General features: G+C 48.6%; 1 long non-coding RNA gene across 1 annotated transcript; it reads left to right on the top strand.

Annotated features, from left to right (window-relative positions):
• The first annotated feature begins 216 nt into the window (after positions 1-216).
• LOC140622384 (uncharacterized) lies at positions 217-8,065 on the top strand. Its single transcript, XR_012022150.1, has 2 exons — positions 217-385; positions 6,966-8,065. It is a non-coding gene; the product is annotated as an uncharacterized lncRNA (long non-coding RNA).
• The last annotated feature ends 307 nt before the right edge of the window (positions 8,066-8,372 follow it).

Below are 8,372 nucleotides of genomic sequence, written 5' to 3'. Positions count from 1 at the left end.
GGATGCAAATTCAGGGAGGCGCTCATTCTCAGGGTGTGGCACATGCTGGCCTGGCATGGCCCTGGGTAGGAACTCTGTGCTACATTTGTAACTTTTCTGCAAATCCAAAGTTATTCCAAAATAAAACATGTATGAAAGAAAAAGTTTCCGGTTGGAATCTTGCAATATCCTCATTAGCATATGGAACAGTGGAATTCCTGGCAAAAGAAGGGGAGAATCTAGCACAAGGACGAGGCAGGGTCCCATGAGTGTAGGGGTTGGCCTATTTATTATACCTGCTGTCCAGGTGCACATGGACCTGTGGCATAATGTGTAGCACAGACAGTGTCACTAGGCAGCGTCAGCAAACCAACTTGGGTGCAATAGTCAAATAGGAGCAACCCAGGTAAGGTACCCATGTTTAACAAAACCCAAAGGGACTCCATAACTTGGGGCCTTATAAACCCAATCAAAGTACCTGTTGAGGATGTTGGTCCGTGTGTCATTGGGAGTATATTGATGGGTACACTCACTGCTTCCAGCCAAATGAGGATATAGTGTGGATTCTGATAAGAACCCCTGAAAACCTGACAACAGCCCTAAATCAAGGTGGACAGAGTCTAGTTGGGTCTGGAAATGGGTGAGACCCATGTTACTCTGGCCACATCCAAACTGGACTGGTTGGGAGGGTGCTCCTGCCTAGCATCCCCATGCCTATTGGCCACAGGGGCTCTCAGCTTTCACCATGAACCCCAGTAAGGAGCCACAGAGTGTTACAAGCCTCTCTCCCTCCCTGAACTTTCTGCGTCTGCAGTCTTCTTGAAAGATGAACATTTTCACTGTTGGTGTCCTTGACAGATTGCAGCCAGGCATGGGGCAGGATGGAGGGAGGGAGGAAGGAGATTACAATTCTTTGAAGGAGAAGAGTCACCTCCTACTTGAAGTGAGAGCTAAAATAACTTCTCCCATTTGTGCAGTGCCACGTCATTTCCGGTGTAACGCCACGCAACACCCACACGCAGAGCACTCCTGCCAGCTATGCCTCCTCCACTGCCCAGGGCCAGGGGAGAGGCAAAGGGAGCCAGCTTCCCCTGGATGCAGCCAATGCTCATGTGGATGTGGACATAACAATGCACAAATAAGCTTTTTCTTCTTTTTAATTGACAAGGTGATAAAAGTTTTAAGATTGGGGAATCTTGCCAGAGCAAGAGGTGATGCCGATGATGGAAAGGAAGGCTGGATAAACTCAAAATATGTTCCAAGGAAACCCCAAAATGCCTTCTGCATAATATCTCCTCCCTCTGCTAGAACTGCCAATTTTGAGTTTCTCAGTATTTTTATTTTCTTGAGAAATAATCATTTTTATAAATAGCTTTTTAAATGTCAAACAAACTAACCAGCTGAGTAATTTATCTCTACTTATCCTGAGCAACTTAACTCTTGCTTAATTGGGGGGGGGGGGGGAGTGACTAAAAGGGTTGCGGTAAGGTGTCATCAAAGATAAGCATCCAGAGTAAATCATTCTGGCTTCAAAAGGCTTGACTTTTGGGGCCCCTGGGAGGCTCAGCCAATTGAGCCTCTGACTCTTGCCTTTGGCTCAGATCATGATCTCAGGGTCCTGAGATGAGCCCAAAGTTGGGAATCACAGCTCAGCAGGGTGTCTGCTTGGGACCTTCACCCACCTCCCCTACCCCACCATCTGCCCCTCCCCCTGTGCACGCACACATGTACTCTCTAAGAAGTAAATAAAATAAATTTTAAAAAAGAAAGTCTTGACCTTCTCTCGCCCTGGCAGCACCAATTCTTATGGCTGGAAGGTAGTCATCTGTTTGACGTCCTGTTGTCTCTGGCCACTCATCAGTCACAGCCCATAACCAAGGTCAGATAAGATACATGGAAACCACCAAGGAGGCACTAACCAGTGGCCATGGGACTGCTTCCTCTACAGTCACAGAAAGACCTTGACTCATTCGTCAAGTGGCAGGAGGCCATCGCCTGTACATGTGCCCAGTCTGGGGTACCTGGACACCTGCCCACTTGGATGGTTCTGGCTCCTTTGTCTGGGCCAGTCAGAACCAGCTCATGGCAGGGCTCAAGTGACCAGGAGGTGGAGCATGACCCAGGACTTAGTTCTCTAAGGGCATCTGCAGTATCAGGGTCACCTGAGGGGCACTAGAAATGCGTGTTGTCACCCCTCCCCCAGACCACACAGCAGGAACTCTGAGCTGGAGAGAGAACAGTGACCTCTGAGGTAAAAGGCCTTCTGGGTCACGCTGATGCATGATCAAGTGCCAGAACTCCTTCCTGGTCCTCAAATGAGCTGTACATTAAAACAAAACCAAACGCAATAAGACAAAAATTCATTTTAATCATCAGAGTTTATAGTTCCATTGATACGGGCTATGTATGGTGTGGACACAGATTTTCAAAACTCCTCCAGGTGATTCCAATGGGAAGGAACAACCCAGAAGCTCCAAGCCTCAGTCCTTCTCTTACACTTGTGAACTGGGAGAAAGCTGCTCCGTCATCCTCCTGGCCCTAAAATTCCTGTTTGTCTCCGAAGGTCAGTCTAGAGCAGGATTCGCTGTTCAGGCTGCACGTTAAATCATTTAGTGAGGTCTCCGAGATTCTCGCTAAATTGCTTTTTAATTTTATTATTATTATTTCTTGGTAATTCTTCTGTGCAACACGGGTGAAGTATCTAAGGATAAGAAGCCACACTCCATTCTCAAGTGGGTAGAGCTTCTCTCCCAACCAGGCCTTGAATGATCTCACAGATGGGATTGGGGTGGTGTGATATTATAATTTATAACAGGAAGTAAATATTTGGTCTTTCTCTCTTCCCGGCATAAAGCTCAGAAAACCCTTGGAATTTCCTGAAATGCTGGGAGCAGTTAAGGTGTCTTTTGTTATGTTAATGACACGGCTTTTGGAAAACACCTAAGGAGGACTTGGTGTTTGGTCCCATTCCTCCCTCTGGGGAGTGGAGCAGGAATGAAGACTGAGTCCAATCACCAATGACCAATTATTTAATCATCTGTGCCAGTGTAATGAAGCCTCCATAAAAACCCAAAAGGGCAGGGTTCAGAGGGCCTCTGGATTGTGGACACATGGAGATTTGGGGCTGGGGCGCACCTGGAAAGGACAGGGAAGCTCCACACCCTCTCCCCCCCTGCACCTGGTCCTCTGCATCTCTCCAGCAGACCTGGTTGTTCCAGAGTTTGCTTTTTTTGTAATAAGCCAGTAACCTAGTGAGTGAAATGTTCCTCTGCGTTCTGTGAGCCTCTCCAGCAGGGGAACCCGAGGAAGCAGTCATGGGGGGAACTCTCTCCAACCCGTAGTGGGTTCATCAGAAGCACAGGTGACAACCTGCACTTGGGGATTGGTGTCTGCAGGTAAATAGTGTCACAATCCAGTTGCAGGACACCCAGCTGGTGCCTCAGATTGCTTGGTGGTGGGGAGCCCTCATGTACTGGAACTGGTGACCACAATTGTCAGGTGGGAACTCATTCCAGGGTTAAAGGCGAGTTCATTCCTCCTAGTAGTTGGGGATGGCTTGGTTCTTTGCTGTTCACCAACCACCCCTCTTGAGTAATACTTACAGTGAGCCTGGGGTTCTCGCACCTGTCCTGGGATCTTGGGTCACCACAAACCAAGGACGCCCCAGGAAAAATGTCTTCCCAACGTCAGCCCCCTGGCCCCGCCTCTCTCCAAAGCTCCTTCGTTGGTGGCATCCACACTTCTACAAAGAAGAGGAGAAAATCGCCTTTTCCCTCTTAATGTTGCCTCTTTGTATTCAGGGGCATTCACAATCAGGGCAATTTTGTTAAATCTTTAAAATAAATAATCCCAAATCACATTTGAACGTAGCCTGTTTCACTGTAATTAAAGTGCCCTGGCAAATGTGAATCACCCAGAGGAAACCAAGCCCTCCCCTTCCATTCCTAAAACAAGTGTGCAAATCCTTACTTAAAAGCACCTCTGCTCACCTGTCCCTTCCTCCAGGAAGCTCTCTGTGACCTCCCACAAAGTAAACAAAACTCTTGGTCGAGGGCCTTCTGGTTCCATAGAACTTTTGTCCCTGTCACTCAATAGTCTGCAGCTCTTGATTCCTGGGTGATCTGACTCCTCTGTCCAGTGAGGACCCGGCCAGCAAGGTGGTTCCCTCTAGCATCCCCAGGGCTTGGCCCAGTGGCTGATCCAGTCACTGAAAGAGCAGTGCTTATTCCTCTGACTCCAAAGATCTCCCACCTTAGCAGCCTTCTCTGAAAAGGTGGAACACGCCAAACCCGAATCCAGGGGGATGTGGAATGGGTGCTGCTATTTCGGAAGCGCTGGCTGCACAGCACCCGTGGGGCTATTTGATTTTGGTTTGCTCCATTTGGGGCTGCTTCTGCCCAGGATGATCAAACACAAGGCAGGGAACACGCCATGGTTGAAGGGGGTCAGAAAGCCCCCCACAAGATATGAATAAATGCTACCATGATGAGGAGGCAGTAGAAAGAGCAGACCTTATTTAAAAGGGGTGGGGCTCTTTCTCCTGATTCTCTGTGATTGATTGTATCTTGGAAATTTATGGACAGAATTATAATTTTAGCACTTATTTTGGACTGAACTGTGTCTCCCCAAACTCATATGTTGTTACCCTCATCCCCAAAGTGACTATATTTGGAGATGGGGCATTTAAGGAGGTAATTAAGGCTAAGTGGGGTATAGGGGTAGGTCTTAACCCAATAGTACTGGTGTCCTTATAGGAAGAGGAAGGGACACCAGAGCTTGCTCTTGGTACACAAGGGACAATGCGGTGCAGACACAGCAAGACAGAGGCCATCAGTGAGCTGAGGAAGGAGGTCTGCAGAATCCTACTTTGACCCCAGACTTCCAGCCTCTAGCACTGTGAGAACAAAAATCCCTGTTGTTCATACCGGCCCATCCATGAAAACTGTTCCGGCAGCCTGAGCAGACTAATTCAGCATTCGCCTCTGCTTTATCAATCACTATATGTGTTTGATTTTATCAGGGAAATCTGGAAAAATAAGCAGGATGATTGACTTCCGAAAGTGTCAGCAGCTGAGACTTCACTCACATGGGATCTCAACTCTTCTGATCTTGTGTAACCCTTTACACCCCCCGTAAAAGTCAGGGGTTCTCAACCCGGGGCTCTGTTGTCCCCGACCAGGCACAAGGCACTTGGTAAGACCTGGAGACACTTTTGGCGGTCACAGCCAAGGGCGCGTTGCTGCTGGCTTCTGGTCAATGGGGACAAGGATGCCACTAAATGCACAGGACAGTGCCGCACCCCACGAACACACAGAGTGATCCTGCCCCGAAGTCCAGGCTGACAACCCTGCTTTAATTCCACAGATTCAAGTTCTAAGTCATTACCATGTTTTCAAACCCCAGATTCCTTCAACTAAACCCATCATTAGCTGGAGCATGTGAAGAATTATATTATAGAGACCAGAAGAAAGTCATGGAAGAAAAGAGGAAGGAAGGAGGGAATCATTAACTTTCCAGTGGGGTTTATTGAAATCAAACAATCTCATTGCATCATAGTGCAAATGAAACATCAGCTACCAAATAAGATGAGTGTTCTTTTTGACACTGACTTGGTCACCTTGCCATGTTTTCAGATGGGTCTCACATCAAAACGGGGGCAAGAGAGAGCCCCACAGGACATTCTCTCCGTAAATACAACGTCAACCAGTGGAGAGGCTGGTGATTACAGCCACACTTGGGAGACCAAGTTTCCCAAGTACATGCTTTTCCTGCTTCACTTTTTACAATTTAATAATATCTCATATAATTATACACTGTTAGAGGCTGTGATGTCAGAGACACACTCAGAACTCTTCTTTGGGTGGGGTGGGGGGGATGTTTCAGTGGGGGTTCTGCTGCACCCAAACGCTTTCCTCATCTTCAAGATGTTCTAGTCTTTTTATAGATCTAACTAATAGAAATAGAGGAAGAAACAGCAAGGCAGCTGCTAAAAAGCTGCCTCTTTGCGTTGAATGCCCATTGCCCTCCGTGGTGCTCGAGTACCATGGTGGTCAGGGAGGTGATCCTTGGCTGGTGCGGGCACCGGGCAACTCCAACGGAAGAAACAGCCCAGACCTGGGTGGCGTGTGCCAACTCTGTGCACTGCTCCCTGCTTTTGTGTTTCCCTACCTAGCTGCTGCATATGAGTTTCCCTGGGCTGCTGGAGCCAAATACCAACAACAGGGGGGCTGATGCAGCAGAACAAGGCTACCCTCGGGTCTGGAGGCCAGAAGTCTAAGGTCAAGGCATAGGCTGGGCCATGCTCCCTCTGGAAGTGCTGGGGAGGAGTCTGCTCTGGTCCAGGTTGTTCCCCAAGCCCATAGATGGCCATCCTCTCCCTCCCTGCTGGTCCTTGTACCCAGAGTTCCCTCTTTTATGAGGACACTGGTCATATTGGATTAGAGTTCCTTCCAATGACCTCGTGCTGTGGACTGAATGTTCTTATTCACCCCCCAAACTCACAGCTGGAAGCCTAATACTCCAGTGTGATGACATGAGGGGATGAGGCCTCTGGGAGGTGTTTGGGTCATGAGGGTAGAGCAAAATTCTGCAGGTACAGCCTCAGATGTAATGTCTCCACAACCAGGCATAGGAATTAACTCCTGTGGATGGGACATTGAAATGATTTGCTCACACAGTGAGGCCCTGGGGGTCTGACCGGCTCCAGAGGCTACTTCCCCAGCCCAACCTCTCTTTATTCTTATAATCACAGTAGTCTAGCATTGCCTTAGCTCTTCTAAGAGCCCTACCGCCACCCTAGAGAAAACCAGGAAGCCCTGGCATGTCACAAATGCATCACTGGGAAACTTACTTCAGTGCATGGTTTTACATTTTCAGTTTAGGGCACAAGCAGAGCCCTTTGGCTTCATAGTGATCTTTCTGAGCCTTGTTATTATGGTATTGGAGATCCCATATCTGATTATTTGGTTTCTATTTTCTCAATACAGGATTTCATATCTTTGAGGCAAGTAACGACCCTGTACAACTCCCGCAGACAAATTCACTCCACCATCTCGATGAAGACAACTTCCAGGACGATGAGCCTCATCACGTGAACCTCAGATGAACGGGGACCCAAGGGACCCATGTACCTGCCAGGACCCTGACTCAGAAGCATGTGCCTGAATCAAAACTCCAGATGAAGTCATTGCTCTCTCTCCTCATTTCTCAGCTTGCTCACCTTTACCCACTTCCACCTCCCAGCCTGGCCAAAACTCCTCATGGAAGACAGACTACGTGCTTTGCCCCACAAATCAAGACATACACGTCCTGTCGATTTAAAGGATGTCCATGACTTAATACCATATTGACAGATGGAAAAGCACTCTCATGGCAATTGGATGGGATTTCATGGAACAGCAATGGCAGACAGAGGCTTGCAATCATCAGTGAATTAACAGAATCAAGAGTCTGCTTGCAGTCCCCCAAGATTGCATTCACCATCAGCACCATCCCCTTCAGTGCCTGATGCCTTCCACACAGGCATTCTAGTTTATTTTCTCTCACCTCTACTATGGGTTGAATTGTGCCCCCCCCCAAAAAAAAAGAAATAATGAAGTCCTGCCCCCAGGTACCTGCAAATATTTTGAATATTTGCGAATGGGCTCTTTAGAGACATGATGGAGCTAAGAGGAAGCCACGAGGGTGGGTGCTAATCTGAAGAGTAGCATCCTTATAAGAAGAAGGAATGCCATGTGAAGACAGACTCATGGGTGATGACAGAGGAGCTCAGAGCAGAGCAGCTACGAACTTAGCCAACTTAATGAGGCCAGGACTGCCAGGAGCCTCAGAGCCAGGGGGAGGGAGGAAGGATCTAGCTTCAGAAGGATTCCAGCCCTGCCAACACCTTGATGCCATATATCTGTCCTCCAGAACCACGAGAGAATAAGTCCTATTGTTTTAAGCCACCCAGTTTGTGGCACTTTGTCCTGGCAGCCCAGGAGACTGAGCCACCTCCTCTTGGCCAATCATCTTCTGAGCTATGATTCAGTGGGGGTGCAGTGGGGACCCCAGGCCATTTAAATAAAACTCGTTCCAGCGAAATCTTGCTGATGGTAAGAAACTGGATTCATTTGGGGCCAAAAACAACAACAAACAAACAAAATAAAACTCCTTTGAAAATGGATGGACTCCTCAGTTTTACAGGCAGGACAGATGACGATGTGCCAGCCGCTCCCCGCCCGCCTGCTTTGCCCATGAGTGGGGACTTGCCATGAGAAGCTGGAGCACAGGGTGGAGGGGTGGCCGAGAGAGACCAGGCCAGGGCACAGGGCGGCACAGGGCACAGGGTCACCTGGCCGGCTCAGGGACGAGTGCGGGGTGCCAGGCTGGCAGGGCCAGGGGCGCTCCAATTA

This window comes from Canis lupus, chromosome 31 (assembly GCF_048164855.1).
Source record: "Canis lupus baileyi chromosome 31, mCanLup2.hap1, whole genome shotgun sequence".
Lineage (NCBI taxonomy): Eukaryota > Metazoa > Chordata > Mammalia > Carnivora > Canidae > Canis > Canis lupus.
The sequence above is the reverse complement of the archived record's forward strand: the minus strand, read 5'-3'. Positions and strand labels throughout refer to the sequence as shown.